Source organism: Hesperophylax consimilis, chromosome 4 (genome assembly GCF_061612785.1).
Source record: "Hesperophylax consimilis isolate HC1 chromosome 4, BYU_Hcon_1.0, whole genome shotgun sequence".
Classification (NCBI taxonomy): domain Eukaryota; kingdom Metazoa; phylum Arthropoda; class Insecta; order Trichoptera; family Limnephilidae; genus Hesperophylax; species Hesperophylax consimilis.
Window position 1 is genome coordinate 19,316,489 of NC_142839.1, and position 20,327 is coordinate 19,336,815.

The 20,327-nt window shown below is 33.3% G+C and overlaps 1 protein-coding gene across 2 annotated transcripts in view; it reads left to right on the top strand.

Moving 5' to 3' along the window:
* The window catches only part of Nha1 (Na[+]/H[+] hydrogen antiporter 1), a 98,208-nt gene that overhangs the window by 47,080 nt on the left and 30,801 nt on the right, over positions 1-20,327 (top strand). The window contains exon 1 of one of the 2 annotated variants that reach the window (XM_089631280.1): positions 8,562-8,698. The exons of the other annotated variant lie outside the window; for it this stretch is intronic. The gene's annotated coding sequence lies outside the window, so the exon portion shown is untranslated. Of the gene's footprint in view, positions 1-8,561; positions 8,699-20,327 lie in introns of those variants that run through there. 2 annotated transcript variants of the gene reach the window in all.

Here is a 20,327-nt window from a genome sequence, read left to right on the forward strand (position 1 = left end):
AATAATATATATTTCTGGTCTTTTTTTTAGAAAAAGCTTTAGAGCATTTTTTACATTTCCACTGAGAATTACGAGCACCACGTATGTTTTCACCAATCTCTGCACAAACAAGATGATAGCCATTATCACAGACAACACAAGATATGAATTCGGCTGGACTGTCAATATTTTTGTCGCAAACGATGCACAGAGTATTCATGTTGAAATAAATTGATTTCGCCGTGAATAAAATTGATTGAATGATGTTTAATATTGATAGTTTCAACACCGTTTAGGCACTTTTGTATTTTTTAACAGCTGGCTCGTTTTAGTACAGAATGACAGATTTATTTTTATTATTTGGTTTTTTTTTTTTGACAGTTAACATGCAGTTTCTTTGTGAAGACAAAAAAACATGAAAAAATAGCACTTCACAAGATATAAATGCACTGATTTGAAGCGCGGTCTTTGATTTCTAATAGTTTAGATTTTTGAGTTTAGTACACTTCAATTTTATGTTGATTTTTATAAAATTATAGCAGACGTAAGAATATGTCAACACTAGACTCAGTAGGTAGGTAGAACATGACGAACATCTCCACATCAACTCACATTAAAACTACAAAAATTAAAGCAAAATTAAAAAAAACTTTTACAAAAGTGTAATTGACTTGGCTAAACAAAATATAAAACATTTTTGGAAAACAATAAATGAAATAACTAACAGAAAACACAAACTCCAAAATTTTTCTAATGCATTTAATAAATATTTTGCTACTGTCTAACAATACTTAGCCACACGGATCGACGAAAATTATAAAATAGATAATTTCGTGGAAGACGGTCTTAAACAAAATAACCTGTCTGTTTTCCAACCGGTATATACAGGGTGTCCAGAAACTCGTAGTACAAGCGGGAAACTGGTGAATCTACATCACATTTGGAGTCGATTTTGTAGTATATATTTTTTTTTGATTTGAGCTTTCGTTATCGAGTAAATCGAGTTCGAAGTTGATTTTTTTTATTTTTTTTTATCAAATTCTTATAAATTATTACTGAAGATCAAAGTACCCAACTAATTAAAACTATTTGAAAGTTAAACAAATGAAGAAACTCGGATTTGAAGCATTATTTTGAAATCACCCTTCATTTAATCCGGTGTAATCATAAAATATTTCTGCTCTGCAGGGTCAAAACATCTGTTGTTCAACCCTAAACACCAGAAAAAACTTTGACCCTAAAATAGCCGAAAAATATTTTTTTTTTGGTTTTTTTTTTTTTGTGAAAATGCTCAAATCAAAAAACTTTATGTTTATTTGAGTTCCCCATGTGGTGTAGATTCTCCAGTTTCCCGCTTGTACTACGAGTTTCCGGACACCGTGTATAAATGATATGGTGGATCTGCACCAGATGTAGTCACAGTAGAAATATTGAAGCGGTACAACAATTTACTAACTACACTAATTACACACATAATAAAAATAAGTTTCCCAACAGTTTATAAAAAAATCCTTGATAAAACCCGTTTTTAAATCAGACAGCCTTAAGGCTGAAATATCAAATTGTCGACCTATAATTCTTGTCTCAAAAATTGCAAAAAAAATAGAAAAGATTGTAAACTCACGAAGTTATTAGTTCTAGCCAATTTGGATTTACAGAAAAACTAGGTACTTACTGCAGAACTAACTTCAACTATATAACATGCATTGGATTTTTTTTACATTAACCCCACACAGGAGGCTCTGATGAGAATTTCCCTTGTGGCCTGTCATCTTTGAGAATGCTGTGTGGGAGGTCTTTTTAAGGAGAGGAAGTTCTGGGAAGGAAAATGTGTGAGGGGTGGATAAGAATCTTGGTATTAGTGTGACCAGGAGCGACAGACAAATGATATATCCCTTCAGTTGCGTAAGGCGATGGGTCAAAAGAGACCAGTTGGAGAGGTCAAAAGGTTCCCCCAAACCAGCCTCTCCCAATCTGGTACCACACGCAGCTGGTGAACAAGCAAACCCTGAACTCACCTCACCCAGAGGAACCCGGGCACCCCTGCTAAATCATCAAACCTTACCAACAACTTGGGAAGACCTATGGCAGAGGTGTTGGTTATCCAATAAATGGTTCCCGGGCGGCGGTACCCGCCTCTCATATTGTTTTAAATTGTTTTTTTTCTAATGCATTGTCATTTTCATAGATTTACGTAAGGCATTTGATAGAATCTCACATATAAAACTAATTTATAAATTAAATGATGTAGGCTTTATCGGCAAGATTAGGTATTGGTTACAAAGCTTTGTAATTCAAAGATGTCGAAAAGTAAAACTACAAAACAAACTAAGTAAAAATTAAATATGGGAATTTCGAATTTCGAAGGAAACTGTCATTAGACTAATTTTATTTATAATCTACGTTAATCAAATGTTTAAACTATCACTTCATGGTAAACTCATATCTTTTGCTGACGACAGTGAAATAATCGAAAAAAGACATGGAACGAGATTACAATGAAGCCAATCAAGATATTATTAAAAAATGTTTCGATAGCAATCTTTTATCACTCAACGCAGAAAAAATCCATTCTCTCTACAAGAAGATGTTCCAAACAATTTAATTGACATGGCCATACACTCAAAAAAAATGGAATGCGCTGAACTAAATCATAAATGTAATGTTAAATATCTTGGAATTTTAATAAATTAAAATGTTAAATGGAAAGACCATATCAATCTCACAGTGGAAAGAATAAGAAAATTTATCTTTGTCTTCTTTAACATACTTAATATGCTAAACAAGAAAACTATCGAATTTGTCTATTATACAATAATTCAGTCTCTATTGCAGTATGGCATTATTGGATGGGGAGGGGCATTAAAAGCTTCCTTCCAGCCCATAATAACAATTCGAAGAATAATTATTAAAATTATCTTAAGGAAACAATACTTCCCAACTTAAGAGATATATCTGGAATTTATTGTACCAGTTGTCACAGAATTGTATAAAAGAAACATCTCAAATCAAATTTATAAAAAAAATTCTATCAATAAAATTCACCCCTTAGATGGCATAAGCAATATATTCAATATTTCAATGCTAAGAACGACCACGGCTCAGCACCACTACTTGTATTTAGATATGAGATGGTACAATATATTATTGTCCAAAAACAAAATTAATGTAATCGAAACTTTGAAATACGAGCAATTAAAAAGGCGAATTTACTCTCTGAAATTGGTTAATGATACACGAGTATATACTTTTAATATACGTTTACTCAATCTATACTATCTAGAATTTAGAAGACTTTGGCTGGTGTTATATTTTTTCTAAAACTGATTCATAAAATTGTGTATATTGGATGGCTAAGTCCTACATTACAACACAAGCAACATTTTCCGCTTACTGTGGTTGTAGTCGGAGATTTCCAAATATTGTCAGGTTATTCGTAACCCAGATGTGTTTACTTTCGTTTTAAAAAAAATATATATTAATTTTTATGTTGAATTACGTTTGTAGTTGTTTAATAAGTCTTTGAATATTGTTTACACATCGCCTTTTAAGCAATATTGTATTTTTGTATCTAAATTCTCCTCCCATAAAACGAGCTCCTGTAGCTCACCTTACGGAGTTGTAGAATTTTTAGGAAAAAAAAATTATTGCATACTATTTTAATATGAAATATTTATTTATTTTGTAATAAATAAATAAAGATAGTAAGTTAAATTTATTCTAATTTGAGAAGATAAATACATAGTACAAGAAATAATCTTTCAATAAAAAGCCCTTAGGAACGGGTGCCTAAGCCAAAGATAAGCCAAAAATAAAATTTGAGGATATCTGTAAATAACAAAGTAGCACCTATTGTTGGTACTTGGTATCGGTATAAAATTTTAAACCGACAAAAAAACGTTACTAAAAGAAAGTAAATAATATTTCAGGTTGTTGGGTTTATAATAAATTTAATTAATAAATACTTTTTTACAATACGTAGAGATACGAGTATATGTAATATTTTTGTCGATTTAGTCAATAATATTTTTTATTAATCAATAATTGCTATTAATTTCTAACCAAAAAATAAAATAACGATAATTAGCAATATTAAGCAAAATAAAATTAAAATATTAAATCTTGGGTAGGAGAAAAAAATAAAAAGTGTCAAAGCAAGCATAAAATTATGTACTTTACATTTTGGGAATATTGATACCATCACCTTAATTACACTACACTTTTTTAGTAAACTGAATTTTACGTAAAGAAAAATTTTACGCTACCTACCCAATAGCACATGATTTAAAATAAGGGAATAGTGAAGAAAAATTATTATTATTTTTTTATTTTTTATGTGACACCTCACAAGAGTGACACATGACAAATGACACACTCACCTCCCTGCCTGTGCAGTGTACAGACAGGGGAACTATGTCACCACCCGGCTGGGCGGCGTTGTGTGGCGGAATAAGGTACGAGCTGTAGGAAGGGATTTGTTAATGCGGGCCTTGAAGAGGCTCGAATTAAAGGAGGCAGAAAAAACAGATGCCGGTAGCTCGTTCCACATACGAGCCGACTTACACAAAAACGAGTCGTAAAAACGGCCCGTTCTCATGAAGCCAACGTCAACCGTGAACGGGTGTTCAGTTCGTGTCCGTCGAGTTTCGCGCACGTGCACCGGTGCATCAGGAATCAATGCTGCTAGCTCCTTGGAGCAGGCTTCATTGAAATACCTGTTGAACAGACACACCATGCCTACATTGCGTCTATGCATTAGATCGTCTAGCAATCGGTCTGTTAACAACGGATTGTCAATCAGACGGATCGCTCTCCTTTGCACAGATTCAAGCAGGTTTATTAAGTATTTTGGGGCACCAGCCCAAAGGTGGATCCCAAATTCAATAGTTGGGCGGACTTGAGATTTGTACAGGGTCGGCAGCTGGTCACTGTTGAAGAATCTCCTAGCCCTGTACAAGACGCCCAACTTTTTAAAGGCCCGATTTACTCGGGCTTCTATGGATCCTCGATACTTGAGCCGGTCTGATATAATAACTCCAAGCATTTCAATGGAGTCTTTATTGAGGACAGTGCTCCCATTAAATTGCACCAGACAGCCATTGATCTCTTTCTTTGCCGAAATCAGACACGCTTGGGTTTTTGAGACGTTGAAACTGATCAAGTTGGCCTTACCCCAGGCACGAACCATCTCCAGGTGGTGGTCAATTTTTTGCTTCAAAACTTCCCGAGCTGTTCGGACATCATAGGTGGAAGGGGGTCTGTCAAAAAGATAACCCTCGTGAACGGTGCTGTCATCAACGTAGCAGTGAATTGGTGCACATTCAACGAGGTCGTTGATGTGCAATAAAAAAAGCGTCGGAGACAGCACAGATCCTTGTGGCACCCCCGCATTGATTTGGTGCGGTGAGGAAGAAGAGCCGTCAACCACGGTTTGAATTTTTCTTCCCCTCAGAAAGTCCGCAATCCAACTATGCAGGGTTTGGTGGATCCCATACGATGATAACTTCCTGATAAGCGCCCGGTGCCAGACTCTGTCAAAGGCTTTGGAGATATCCAACCCAACGGTTTGAGTTTCACCAAACGTTCCATGTTTCGCCCCGAAATATGCGTCACATATCCGAGTAGATCGCCACACGATCGGTTTCGACGAAATCCATATTGCCAATCGCTTAGGATATTGTTATTCTCGAGATATGTGAGCAATTTGTTGTTAATCACCCTTTCTAATACCTTCGAGAGTATGTAAGTGATGGCTATGGGGCGGTAGTTAGAAGGGTCGGAGCAGTCCCCCTTTTTTGGGATTGGGTTAAGATTGCCTTTTTCCAAAGATCTGGCACCTTTCCACCTTTGAGAGAGAGCCTAAATAATTTCGCGAGCACTGGAGTCATTTCTGCAGAACACCTCTTGAGGACCAAGGCAGGTATTCCGTCAATTCAAGCATAAATAAATTTATATATTTAACATTTTGGAATAGAAATAAAATATTATCACCTCCGCTAAATAAATCCTTAACCTTCGTCATGCTATCACACACACTATATCTTTGATGGGCCTTTCCAAGCATCTAATAATTAATCAGAGTTTCTTAACAAGTTATTTTATCAGTCTATTTTCTTATCATTAAACTTGACATTGATATTTTCCCGGAAACAAATATGACCTTCCCTATCCAAACCAATAATAACTTTTAGATAAATAAATTTCGATAAAGTTTTAAACAGGCTTAATTGGAATACTTCAGAACATATTTTAGAAGGTACCGACATTTATTTTTTCTAAGTTATGTCAGATACAAACCACAAAATTAATATACAACTTTATAAGGGTTTTCTAAAACAGAATCTAAGTAGGTACCTCTGGTTCTGTAATTATGAAAAAATAGTTGAAATTAAGTCAATGAAAAAGGAATTTGTTCGAAACACCATATATATTTTAAAAAATTATTTATTTATTGTTTCGTTACATTGTATCTTTTTTTACGTTAGAATTTTTAACCTCACTAGGACAAGCCTGTGTTGAGGTTAATAATAAAAAATAATAAAATAAAAATTAGTTTCAATTTTACGTTAATAGCTGATAAAATAAAGCATGAATCTTCAATCAATTTATTTCTTATCTGAGATTCGCTATCATCAGTGAGAGCTCACACATAAATAAGAACCACTAATAAAATTAAAATAAAATATTTTAATTGCCATTATTTTTTTTCCAAGTAAGTATGGTGACTTTTTTGCTTGCTTTTATATATTTATTTTTTAATTAGCTCCACACATGCCATGTCGTCCTTTAGAGATGCTGTGTGGAGGGTTTTTTTAAGGAAAAGAAGTAGAGAAAGATCTGGAAAGAAAAAAGATATGATGGGTGGGTGGGAATCTAGAGATCAGTGTGTCCAGGAATGACGGACTTTTGAATTCATCCCTCCCACTGCATTTCAAGGCGGTGGGTCGAGAGAGTCCTGCTGGAGGGGTAAAAAAACCTCCCTCAGCCAGTTTTTCCAAATTTGGTCCGCCACACAGTAAGTGACCTAAATAATACCCCGGGCACACTTTCCAAGTCACCAAACCACTTGGGGTGACCATGTCAGATGTGTTGGTCATTCAATAAATAGTCCCGGGGCGGCGATACCTATACCCGCCTCCCAAATTAATTATTATTGTTAAACGATGTATTAAAAAATTAAACGGGAAGAATAATTTTATTTAAATCATAAAATATTAATTATTCTTACAAAACAAGGCATTATTGCCATAACCGGTTGATAGGTTAACAAATGCATATTCAATTATTGATTAAAATAATCTCGCAAAAAACGTTGATTGACGATGGAAATAAAATATATAATACATACTCAAAATATTTTCATTCAATATTACCCATATACAATGTACACAGGTGCAGGGACATGTATATGATGTGGGCAGGTGATAATGAGTAAATCGTATATTGAATGGTTACTGCGTTTTGGAATAAAATAAAAATTACGCAAACGAAGGCTAATGAAAGTGTCCCAATCTCTAAAACTTTTAAAACTTAGCATTGGCAACTTAAAAACCCTTCAGTCATAATGAATCCACTTTTATTTCATTGGTTCGTTGCTTCAATTGTCCTGTTTTGTAAATAATAAAATCATCGGCCGTCGTCATTTTACTCACGCTTCATTAATATTGTTTGAAAATTAGGAAATAAGCTTTAGTTTTAATGCGAGATGAAACCAAAATTCTGTTTAGCTAATGAATTAACCGTCATGCCTTTTATCGCGTAGGGTGTAATCAGAGAGGGTAGACCGCCATACAACTCTGTATGGTAACGTGTTGGAACACGCTCTTTGATTCATTCACATGCATGCAACGTCACACGTATTCTCTTATATTATTTTGACTTTTAGCATGACCAGGGAGCCTTCTCTGCATCTTTTGGTTTAACAATCCAGTAAGTTCGGGGTTTAACCTTTCCTTGCCGGTGCTGTCAACTGAGTGAACATCGTTTCTAATTAATCAAATATCCCTCTGAATAAACTAAAGACAGTTCAGATGTTTAGGTATTCGTCCGCAATAAATGTATGTATTTCATTAAGTAATTACAATTTATAAATTTTTACCGAGTGTATGGCACCGGAGGACGAGGAATTTTTTAACACTGTAAAGGAAGGGCTAATACGGGTTTGTAACGTCGCTAAACCGGCGGCAGGAAAGTTTCGAAAGATTTCGAAAGAGTAGGCCCCATGACTAAAATATTTTAGTCACTTGGTCGTGCGATGTCTTCCTCGGGCATTCCCAGCTTTTTATCGATTAAAAGGAGGAAATTTTATGCAAAGTGTGCACGAATTGAAAGTTTTATCTCTCAAAAGAATTCATAGATTAATAGTGTAGATGATGTCATGTATTAATAATTTTTCAAAAGGAATTACCTGATATCAATCGTGACCTATCTGGCACTTCATGCCTAAGCTAAAATTCGTCGCGATATGATAACGGGCACACGCCACCGTGAAATATAAATCCGCGCACATAGTAAATGGTAAAATCACACATTCGGTAGGAGTTCAGATCGAATCATACGAACAATTGGTCATTAGTTGCTTACGAACCTCGAGGGGAGTAGGTACTACAAGTTGCTCACGTGATCGGTGTGCACGGAATACAGGTGATATAGTGTCGACTGCCAGTATATAATTTTATTCCCTGGTGTGCTAAAGTGAAAAACAGCAATCTCTTCCCAGGTGAGATTCCGGAAAATGGATAATTTTGAAATTTACCAGTGCTAAGTTGACTTTAAATTTCTTCCAAAGTAAAATGAAATGTTAAATGATTTAGGTATAATGTAATTTTCTTATGTGAAATGATAAAGTGATAATTAACTGAGAATCAGTACCCATTAAATCCCCATTGCATTGCTACTCAATTTAATAAACGAGACATCGTTAATTCTTCGGTAATTAGGCCCATTTGTGTTTCGGTAATAAAGACTGTTGTTTGGACGTTCTGTCGATTTTCAGTAAAGTATTTTTTCATTGTTTTCTCGTATGACAGTTATGTTTGCCGTCGATGCGCAGCTTATTTACATATGAAACAAGACAATGAGTAGTTAGTCAAAGACACATTTGGAGCCGAAATTCATTGTTTTTGGTCGTAAACCTTCAAAATATAATGCACTAACTCGTTTCGCATTAATTCAGTATGGTTGGTTACATTATAATTTTAACATATTCGCTGTTTAATTTCCGCCTTTCCCTGAACGGTGATGTGCATTATGGCTCTTTGTAGGTACCTATTTACCTGAGCTTTTGAATTTCATTAAAAGACAGCATGCTAGTGATTATTTTTGGCGTAATTTGTGTACTCTGATCCAATTACTTATTCCGTTTTCGCGAACAAAACACATTCAACATTAAGAGCTATTTTCATGTAAAATGAACACACTTTGAAGTATTTCAACTGAATTAATTTCAATGCCTTATATCTGTTTAACATAAAATTAAGAATGTAATATCCCCATCAAAGCTATCGAAATTTAAGCAGAAAATTACGATATTTTTCTCTTATTTTTAATAAGCATCACATTAAAATTATCAAAAATAAACTATATGGCTCTATCATACACTGTACACTACCGTCTTAACTTGCCTTATTTTATTACAGTTGATGGACATGCCAAAGCTTTATAGCTCATGATTTCTTGGTGAACTTAAAATAGCCGCTATAATTTCTAGACCGTAAAAACCATACAATTTTCATATTCCAGAACAATTAAATGAATTATTGTTGGACAGTTTTTCTTTCTTTATTTACGTAGTATTTGGTTAGTGTTTGTTTTGATGAAATCTAAGCAATTATACTATAGCAACAAAAATAGTTGGTACAGAAAAATAATAATAAATATTTAAAAAAAACGAGAATTTAATTTAACAGTCTAGTATACTATTATATAGAATCACAAATTGAATAATTTAAACGATTAAATCATATTTTTTTCACAATTTTGGAGGCTGGTTTGGGTACAACCGCCCCGGTAACCATTTATTGGATAACCAACACCTCTTCTATAGGTCATCCCAAGTGTATTGCTACGCTTGGTGACTTAGCAGAAGTGTCCGGGTTCATATAGTGAGGTGTGTTCGGAATGCGCTTGTCTACCGGATGCGTGGCATGCCAGATCGGGAGAGGCTGATTTGGGGTGACCCTTTGATCTCTCCATCTGGTTTCTCGACCTTGGGCCGCACTGAGAATGATATATTCATTTGTCCGTCACAGTTTCTAGCACACAAATCCCTAGATTCCTACCCACTCCTCACACATTTTTCCTTCCTAGAACTTCCTTTCCTTCCATTCCTTCCATTCCTTAAAAAAAAGTCAGCCTCAATAATAAACATGTTTCAAATTCTACAAAACTCTTTTAAACAACCGTTTACGATACATAAATTTTTGCGTACCAGTTGTGTAAAATAAAAAATAAAAACATGTTTATCAGCATGTTTGTATAAGTTTACCAAAATTTCAAAAAGCAAAAAATATTTTCGTCGCTAAAATAACATCTCGAATACATCAGTAGAGATGCACGGTCAGTCTATACAGAGATAAATCTTACTAAAATATATGAAATAGGTACCTTCATTTTCTATCGAAAATTTCGCCAATCAATCAACCAATATAACATTTTCACAGTGGAAAGAAATATTTCTCAAAATTACGATTAACAATAGTTTTTGTCTTGCGTTAGAATTTCGTGAACAAAATATTTCGAAAATTTGTTAATGTTTTATTCGTTTACTTAATGTTATGTTCACATTTTTTTAATATAATTAAAATAAAATACAGACCTATTATAGTAGTTGAGAAAGTCACCAAAATTGTAATTTTTTAATATTTATAAAAAAAAAATAATAATAATTGAAAAAAAAAAGAAAAACATTTTCGATCTTCAAATGATATTCGTACATTGCAGGCTAAAAGTTAAAATTGCATGCATATATTGCTTACAAGTGTGTTTTTTACATCATCCTTTCTCTCAAGTCAATTTTAAGGACAGCTTGGTTGATCTAAAACGTGTCACAATCACATTTCAAAGAATCTGACACTTCACACCAACGTAGTGAATCTTTGTTTTTAAATTTGCCTGCGATAAAATGTTATGGTGACATAAGACACTAATAACTGGGTTTTATTTATATTTAAGATTAATAAAAACACGACCTTACCATTAAAATATATTATTTAAAACGGTTTGAAAATTTTATAAAACGTTTTTCAACAATAAAATTAGCGGTTAGCAAGAGATTTGATTTTTCTGGACGATGAATTAGTAACTTTCCAATGGATCCCTCTAGAAACACTTGAGATTTTAGTAATACTTTCATCACAAATAATTCAAATAAACCCCACGCCCACGGAAAGATCGATTTTCTAGGCTTACTAGAGCAAAGTCGACCGTAAGTCCATCCATTAAGCCGGGCTGCCCGCCAAGTATTGTTCTTACACGACTTCGTCAATTATGGCGTTAAGATTCCCACTATATTTTAGAGATTTGTTATAGCAAATTCAACTGCAGGTCTATCCAATATTCGCATATTTTTGTGGAAGACTGTTTTACTTAATAGTCTAGCTTTATATTAGGGAAGTGTCTTGTCTTAAGCACAAGTTGAATATGCTTTGAAATAATATTAGTTTTGGTGCTCGCTATTGTAAATCCATACAAATAAAGCAATAGTAATAACTTGCGCCCAGGCAAGGCGAGGGTCCTAGGTTCATGTTCTAGATACAACCGTATCTTTTTCTGATGTTTCGGTTTCAAATTTTCGTTTAAGAATAGCTAACATTGTTTTCAATAGTTAAATAATAATAACATGGCGTTCGTGTAGCGCTTTTTTGTGTTATTTCTTTTCAAGTGCAAACCAAAAGGTTAGCACTTAAAAATTCCACTCCCACGGATGGGGTTTTCAATTAATCAATAAAATTGAAAAGGATTTAAATCACTAATTAAAAGGCACATTTTGTATTTCTCTTAAAGTTAGGTAAAAATAATCTTTATTATGCAAAGTAGTTATATATGCGTTATTAAAATAAAAATTGCCCTGCAACTAACTGGATTAAGAAGAAAATCGTAATTTCATATCATAGTACTAATTGGACTACAATTGGCTCGTAATAATGATTAGTGAACCTTGGATGTCTACAGCGAGTAGCTTAATCACTGAGATTTTCACAATCTTTTGATTGTAAAACACTGATATTAAATCAGATTCATCATTATTTGAAATACGTGTGAACCGGAATTAATGCGAGGGTAAACAAATACTTCTACATGATTTATATATAAATATATATGGAATATATAAATATTATATTATATATAAATATATACAGAATAAGAAAATGTGATATCTGTCTCTTGTCAAATTTTCGTCAAGGGACCTCAACTACCCACACGGCTATCCTTCTGTTGACTTTCAAATTCGAATGATTCATATGCGATTATTTGCAACCTCTTATGCGTCATGCTTTAATGTTTTATATGACAGCCATAAAAAAATATAAGGATTGATTCTCATACTTTGATTCAGTGTGTCACTTTTTGATATGCATTAATAATTTATTCTAACTGGCTTTATTTCAAATGTTATTGCTCCGATTCCTAGTCATTATTTGATTGCATCCGAGGGTAAGATTTAGAAACCTCCACAAATGTTATCAACGTGCTCTGATTCCTAGTCATTATTTGATTGCATCTGATGGTAAGATCTAGAAACACCCACAAATTTTATCAACGTGCTCTGATTCCTAGTCATTATTTGATTGCATCTGATGGTAAGATCTAGAAACACCCACAAATTTTATCAACGTGCTCCGATTCCTAGTCATTATTTGATTGCATCCGAGGGTAAGATTTAGAAACCTCCACAAATGTTATCAACGTGCTCTGATTCCTAGTCATTATTTTATTGCATCTGATGGTAAGATCTAGAAATACCCACAAATTTTATCAACGTGCTCCGATTCCTAGTCATTATTTGATTGCATCCGAGGGTAAGATATAGAAACCTCCACAAATGTTATCAACGTGCTCTGATTCCTAGTCATTATTTGATTGCATCTGATGGTAAGATTTAGAAACACCCACAAATTTTATCAACGTGCTCCGATTCCTAGTCATTATTTGATTGTATCCGAGAGTAATATTTAGAAACCTCCACAAATGTTATCAACGAGCTCTGATTCCTATTCATTATTTGATTGCATCCGAGGATAAGATATAGAAACCCCCACAAATTTTATCGACCTGTTCCGATTTCTAGTCATTATTATTTTTTTTTTTTTTATAGTGAATACCTCACAAGAGTCCCAACTGCTCCCGTCTGGAGCCAGTGAGACTATGGCATCCCCAATTGGGGGATGTTGTGAGGCTGAAGGTAAGTGGGGAAGGGAAAGAGGAAGGTGGGGAAGTACCTGGCTATTCAGATCTAGTCACTAAACACGGCTATAGCCATTTGGAGAAACGTTTCAATTCTGAATGGTGGTCTTACACCAGGGCGATACTGGTAGTATCTTCCACTCTATTTGATTGCTTCTGATGGTAAAATTTAGAAACCCCCCACAAATGTTATCAACGTGCTCGGATTCCTAGTCATTATTTGATTGGATTTGATGGTAAGATTTAATAACCCCCACAAATGTTATCAACGTACTCGTACACCGTCGCTTCCACCATTCACACACTTTAGATATCGAGATTCTTTCTACATGACAGTATCCCTACCGAAGCCTAATTTAATTGCATTCATGTAATGCTAATTTCTTTCTCTCTTTGATTGCTGAGGTTTGCTCTTGGGTTCCCATTATTTATTTTACAGCAGGGAGCCTGCTTTCAGATAGTATACGTTTTTACCATATTAGTTTAGCTTATTATACTAGTTAGTGTTCACTGCCAAGGCAGATAAAATAGTAACATCTTCAATGTAGGTACCTTTTGGCCTACTTGGCCCTTCTGACAAAAATCCTGGTCACGTGTGCTGACAGCTTACTTGGTTTTTGCGAATTCGTTCGGTGATCAAAATTTTCATCTTTCTATTTTATGTGTGTTTTATAGCTTTCTTTGAGGGCCGCCCTATTCTTTGAAATTCACGGAATGTTAGATTATATCCGGTAAGACCTAAGAATAATACACGTGTGGGTGGAATTTGTTAGAACTATTCTTGATATGTTTAACATCCAGGTATTTATCTAAAATATTTATGATGTAACAGTTGTTATGAACTAAGGCACTTCCAACCTATCTTTAAGTGTTCTATTCATATCATCGTTTTATATTATGACGTTTAGTTTACGGATATTTTCAAACTTCAATAAAACTAATAAAAAAACAATCAATGACAAATTACTTCATCAAGTTGTGTCCGCAAACACTTGCATACGGATAAAACATAACGTACCTTCGTTACAGGTCTTAGAAATACATTTGAATTTCAATTTTACTAAGTACATAAGTGTATCAATTTTTAGATGTTACCGAATAATGACAGCTTTGAATATTCGAGACGCGGAAAGATCCTTTTGAAATGCAAATTTTTATTCTTATATCTTTACACAGCTCTAAAGCCATTTAAACGTTTTGTCTTTCTTTTCAATATTAGCTTTTGCCGAATAATTGTCAAAAAAATCCATTGTAGTGCATTTTTATGCTTTGGTTTCTTAATGCGACCATAGACGTTATTGAATGTTGGTTTTGATTTACAAATATGTGTTAATAATTCGTTCCATAATGTAAATTAAAATGGAAGTATTAATACAATTATCGAGTTCTGATTTTTAAAAATCTACGACAAAGCATGGCTAGATAGGACGCAAGTAGGCAGTAGAAATGTAATCACTAAGCGTAAGTGTAGTAAAACCATCGGTATATAATTGTGTTCATCCACAATTCCGAATTCTTGCCGATTTATAGTATATTTTTATAGAACACTGAATTTTTAAGTTCCTAAAAAATATATAATTTTAAATATCATATTTGTAATATCTGCAGAGCCGAAACGGTAATTTTATCAAATTCACCCGATAGAAAAAAATTACATAGTATGCTTCGAAAATTATTAAAAACACATTTTGATCTGTTATTTAATATGTTATAGGTATGAAAAAATTCGCAGTGTATATTTAAGTGTAAGATAGGCCATTGTGGAGAGATTTTCGCACTATTTTAACGTTTTAACGTGTTTTCATAATTTTCGCTTTTTCAGTATCGTTTTTTTTTATATATTAGCGTACATATTTTTAATGGCGACTACTAACATCAATCACATATTAGTAATCTAATTTTTTTTGCATTCACCCTTATTATGTCATAATCAACTTATTCTGTTTTAATTAGCTTATCGCGATTTGTATCAAAATGATGTGCAAGATAGTTTAAAAGATAGAAAATCAAAATAGTGTAAACTATGGAAATCTACCGTAATAATAATAGGCAATCATGTGTTTCATCTGTCCGGGTAAATTTTTTGCAAGATAGTTTTCCGTTTTAATTAGCTTATCGCGATTTGTATCAAAATGATGTGCAAGATAGTTTAAAAGATAGAAAATCAAAATAGTGTAAACGATAGAAATCTACCGTAATAATAATAGGCAATCTTGTGTTCCATCTGTCCGGGTAAATTTTTTGCAAGATAGCTTAAAAAATATAAACGCAAGATATTGTAATAGATAGAAATCTACAGTAATAATAATAAGCAATTATTTATTCCAGGTCAATGATTACCGTTGGACAATGATAGGCTTAAATGATAATCAGATGAAATCAATAAGCTTACGTTGATAGATAAAAAAAACCGCAGATTTATAACAGTACCTAATCAATTGAAGTACGCGTATGATAGTCCCTCAGTTTCTATTATCTGTGGATGCTACGTTATCTCAGAAACGCCTGTTAAGCGCTCTTAAATACGTGACGCTAAGTTGTTATCATATTAAAAGTGCAGCCTGTTTTTTGTCCTTGGTATTACCCCAGTGGCCATATCAAATACCTAGGAATATTAACCCGATACAATGAAAATTATGACACTTGACACGAACAATCAAAAATTGAACTAGAGTGTACCATTATATTAGTCTACGAATTTTTGTGGATTCAAAATAAAACCATACTTCATAGTGCATATTGCTGCAGTAAATAAACTTTGATTTTTCTAAATAATTTTTTATACCTACCTATAGCGTGTTTTAAAACATTTAAAAAAAACATGTTTTTGTGGTTTGAGAATGTGAAAATTTAAATAGATTTTAAGGTACTTTTATAAATGTGAATACCGCACAAGAGTACCAACTGTCCAGAGCCAGTGAGACTATGGCTTTCCCGAGTAGGGTATGTTGTGAGACTGAAAATAATGGGAAGGGGAGTGAGATGGGGAAGAGAAAGGTGGGGAACTACCTGGCTAATCAGAAATAATCAACAAACTCAGCTAAAACCATTTCAAGCAATGTGTCAATTCTAAATTGTAGTCATACATTAGATACTGAAAGTATTTTCCACTCATATTACACATTATTTTGAATTAATAAAATTGTGAAATAACACAAATTGACCAACCAGAATTTACTTTCGCACTCTCTTACCCCTCTACCACGCAGGCCGTCCACCGCATCTATATAAAAAAAAATATTACGTGTCAAAATCTCATTGTGTTAGGTTAGGTTAAGTTAGAAAAAAAAATTATCCGTACTACCTATAGTAAAATTAAAACTCGAGTTTCGAATGTGGAATAGTAATTCGAAGAGTGCTCTGAAATCAAATGTTCTATCGAAACATTGAAGATTTTTATATTAGACGGCATCAGAAGTAAAATTTCTGTTTTCAGTTGTCGATTTGAGTACAATGTCACATGAAATGTCATTGCAGTTTTGAATTCAATTTGCAAAAGCCAACCGGGTCAACAAATTTCATTATTTTGGTAACCTTAATTTCATTGCATTTGCAGAATTTTAATACATCAGCTCTAAGGCTGGGCCTTCAATGTATCGATATAATATTTTTTTACAATCCATACTTAAACCTAACATAACCGACTAACTAACCATCATTCTGTATCTGCAGCGGTAAGCAGAGAAGATGAACTGCCAAACAATTCGGTATTGACGCACACTCCTTGCCATATTCACATTCATACATCCACAATAAAAATTTATTTTTCTTTTTAATAATAACTACTATTACTTTAAAAAACAATTTTCAATTTCAGCTAAGCCCCTAATTATTATTACGCATGTCAGTTGTTACGCCTTCTGTTCAAATATTTTCATTTTTCAAGATTTTTAACTATCTACCAAATAGACGGAGAAAAATGATCCTGTTAGAAAATTATAGGAAGTCAAATTCTCTTAAGATATTAGTCATTCAGAATTTTTCGTTATCATGTGTTCTTTTCCTAATAAATGTCATGACGGAACACTTTTTCGCCGTCCGCGTCCTCGTGAAACATTCGTTTTTAACTGTTGCTTTATTAGGACCTTTGTCAATTCATTCGTTAAGGCTTGCAGTCCCATTTTTAACAGAAAAAAATAATTTTAACAGATTTTTAATAAATTGACAGTACTTTATAGCATTAAGTATTCTCCGTGAACCTATGTAGAATTAAAATAAATATTTACGTAAGTCTCTTCATCAGTCTTCCTTATGAAGGCGAAAAAGTTGTCGTAATAATAATTACCTACTTAACAGAACTTTTTAAAAGATAAATCTTATTCAATTAAATAATAATTATTATTAGAAAATTAAAAAAAAGAAGTAAAAACTTAGTTGTGATAATTAAACTTAAAAACAATAAATAAACTAAGACAAAACAACAATTATTTTATCTACCCTATACTCTCAGTAACCCCCATGGAAAAATACTACTTTAATAGCCAAAAGTTAGCAATCATCCAACTAGGATCCCAATTAATCTCCTTTCTTTCCTCACTCCCTTCAACCTCATAACATATCCCAATAATTGGAGAAACTATAGTTTTTCTGACTCTATAGTTGTTAGCAGTTAAGGGTCAAAGTACTAATGAATAGCTTTTAAAATGTATTTTTTTACGTAACAACGTAATATTCAAATGAGAAAAATTATGACGTGTAGAAATTTGAAAGCTTGGATGGTCCAGCCTAGCATACCTATTCTGTAGTGGCGTCAGTGAGCCGATACTTATGTCGTTTAGCACCATTAGCACCGCTTGGCTTTAACATCCACATGACGGAGGTGGAAGCATCATGTGATAGCCTAATGCTGCGTATACATTTGCGAACCGAAACTCGGCTCGTAAATGTATCCGTATCTTAAGACTATCGCTTGCAGCCGCCCAGTAGCGTCTTTACAAAGCCCAATATTTCAGTCATGGTTACGACTGTAATAGAGTAGCTTTCGTTTGTGCAAAATATTAAATTTATTAAAAAGAAACATAAAAGAGTAGCTATTGTTTGTGCGAAATCATTTACACATTTAAGCCTATACTATTTTAGTACGGTGATGATAATAGGAGTAATAGAGTAGCCTTTTTGTGCAAAATCGTTTACAAAGCCTGTACCATTTCAATCAGACATTTTCATGGAGATTGGCAAATAATCATCAAATTATTATTGATATCATTAAAGCAAAGTGTAGTCGAATGCAGTCCCATAGTAGATCAGGTAAAGTCTAGTCTAATGTAGTCTATAGGATAGGTGAGGTTGGGTTTGGTAAGGTAAAGGCCAGTTTACTCAGACTGCAGGTTAGTTGAGGTTAGGTAAATACTATTATTAGACTAGTCTTATGCACTCTGTAAGGTAGGTAAGGTCAGGTTTGCAAAAACAAAAGTTATTCTATTATAGTCGTCTCCATGACTGAAACTATGTACGCTTTGTGAATGATTCCGTACAAAAAAGCGACTGTATTACAGACATCACCGTGACTGATGTGGCACAAGCTTTGTAAATGTACGCCTGCGGGCTGCTGTTTGCAGATAAATTTCGTGCCATTATGTAGATATTGTAGATTTCCTGTGATAATATTGATCATGAGGTTCGGACGTACTCACTCACGAGGTGCAAAGTGGTGACCAAACAATAAGTGATGCAGTAAGTCATGATTTTATGTACATTTTACTCAGTGATGGTGCGTTTCTTATGATTTTGCAGAAAAATGGTAGAATATACTTTACTTTCATAGCCCACTTTAATAAAGCTAATTAGATGATGTAAACAATGTATAATATCCTTCACATTATTTGCTTTTCGTTATTTATTTTTTTGCCTGACAACAATTTTAGGTAACTGAGTTGAATTTACTCATTTTTATTTATTTACATAAGACTTGAACGTTCATCCATAACTGTTTATTCCGGAGGCCATAATTGATTCCGCTAATGCGTTATAGATACAGTACAAAATTCATTTATTATAATTTTGTCAATTTTTGTTTTTCTTTTAAAATGTTAACATTTCCCTTGAAAAGGATCTCAGTCTTTTTAATTATTGAAGACAATATTAGCCATTCCTAAGGCAAGGGTCATGGGTTTGAGTCCTATATGTGACCGTATCCTTTTCTGATTTTTCTGTTTCAGATTTTCGTTTAGGAATCGCTAATATTGTCTTCAATAATTACATATTACAATTTGAGGTTTTACTCACTTAGTTATTCCAAAAAATAAATAACGATCTTTGTCAGTTAAAGGGATCTCATTTACTTCTAAAATCATGTATAATCACCTCCGAAGTTAGCACACTTTACCCCCAGACATCCTGTAAAATAGATAATGTAATACCTACCTATAATTTTGGTTAGTAGATTGATCCACTTTTTTAAGGTATTATGGATCTTTATTTTTCATTATTAATTAAGACCAACTGTATTTTAAAGAAGATCTTTCAGATAAGCAGCCGTGTTGCTACTTTGCAGTCCCACACTTTTTTGCAATCCCTGTATTGTCTCTGTCTTAATACAATTTAAAAAAATACCAAAAAAGTGTCTAAATAATACATTGTTATAAAATTGTAGAATTTAATCGTAAATAGGGGTTCATTCAGGAAATTCGCGACAAATGCATATTTTTAATCGGCTTATCAAGATTGTATTATTTTGGAATGTTTGCAATGTGCTTAGTTAAAATCGATCTTCTGGTAATAACTCTGATAAAATACTTCAATAATTCTCGACTCAAGACTCGATTTATTTAAGCCTTTTTTAACTTACAAACAAACGACAATAAACGTTTATTTCTAATTTAGTCTCTGTTGCAAAAAAATCCTTTGCCTCTTGAATATTCCAACAAAACCATATTCAGTTCCTATATTTTTATAATAACAAATAATTATAACATTTTTATGCCAATTTGTTCTCTTTAAAGTAA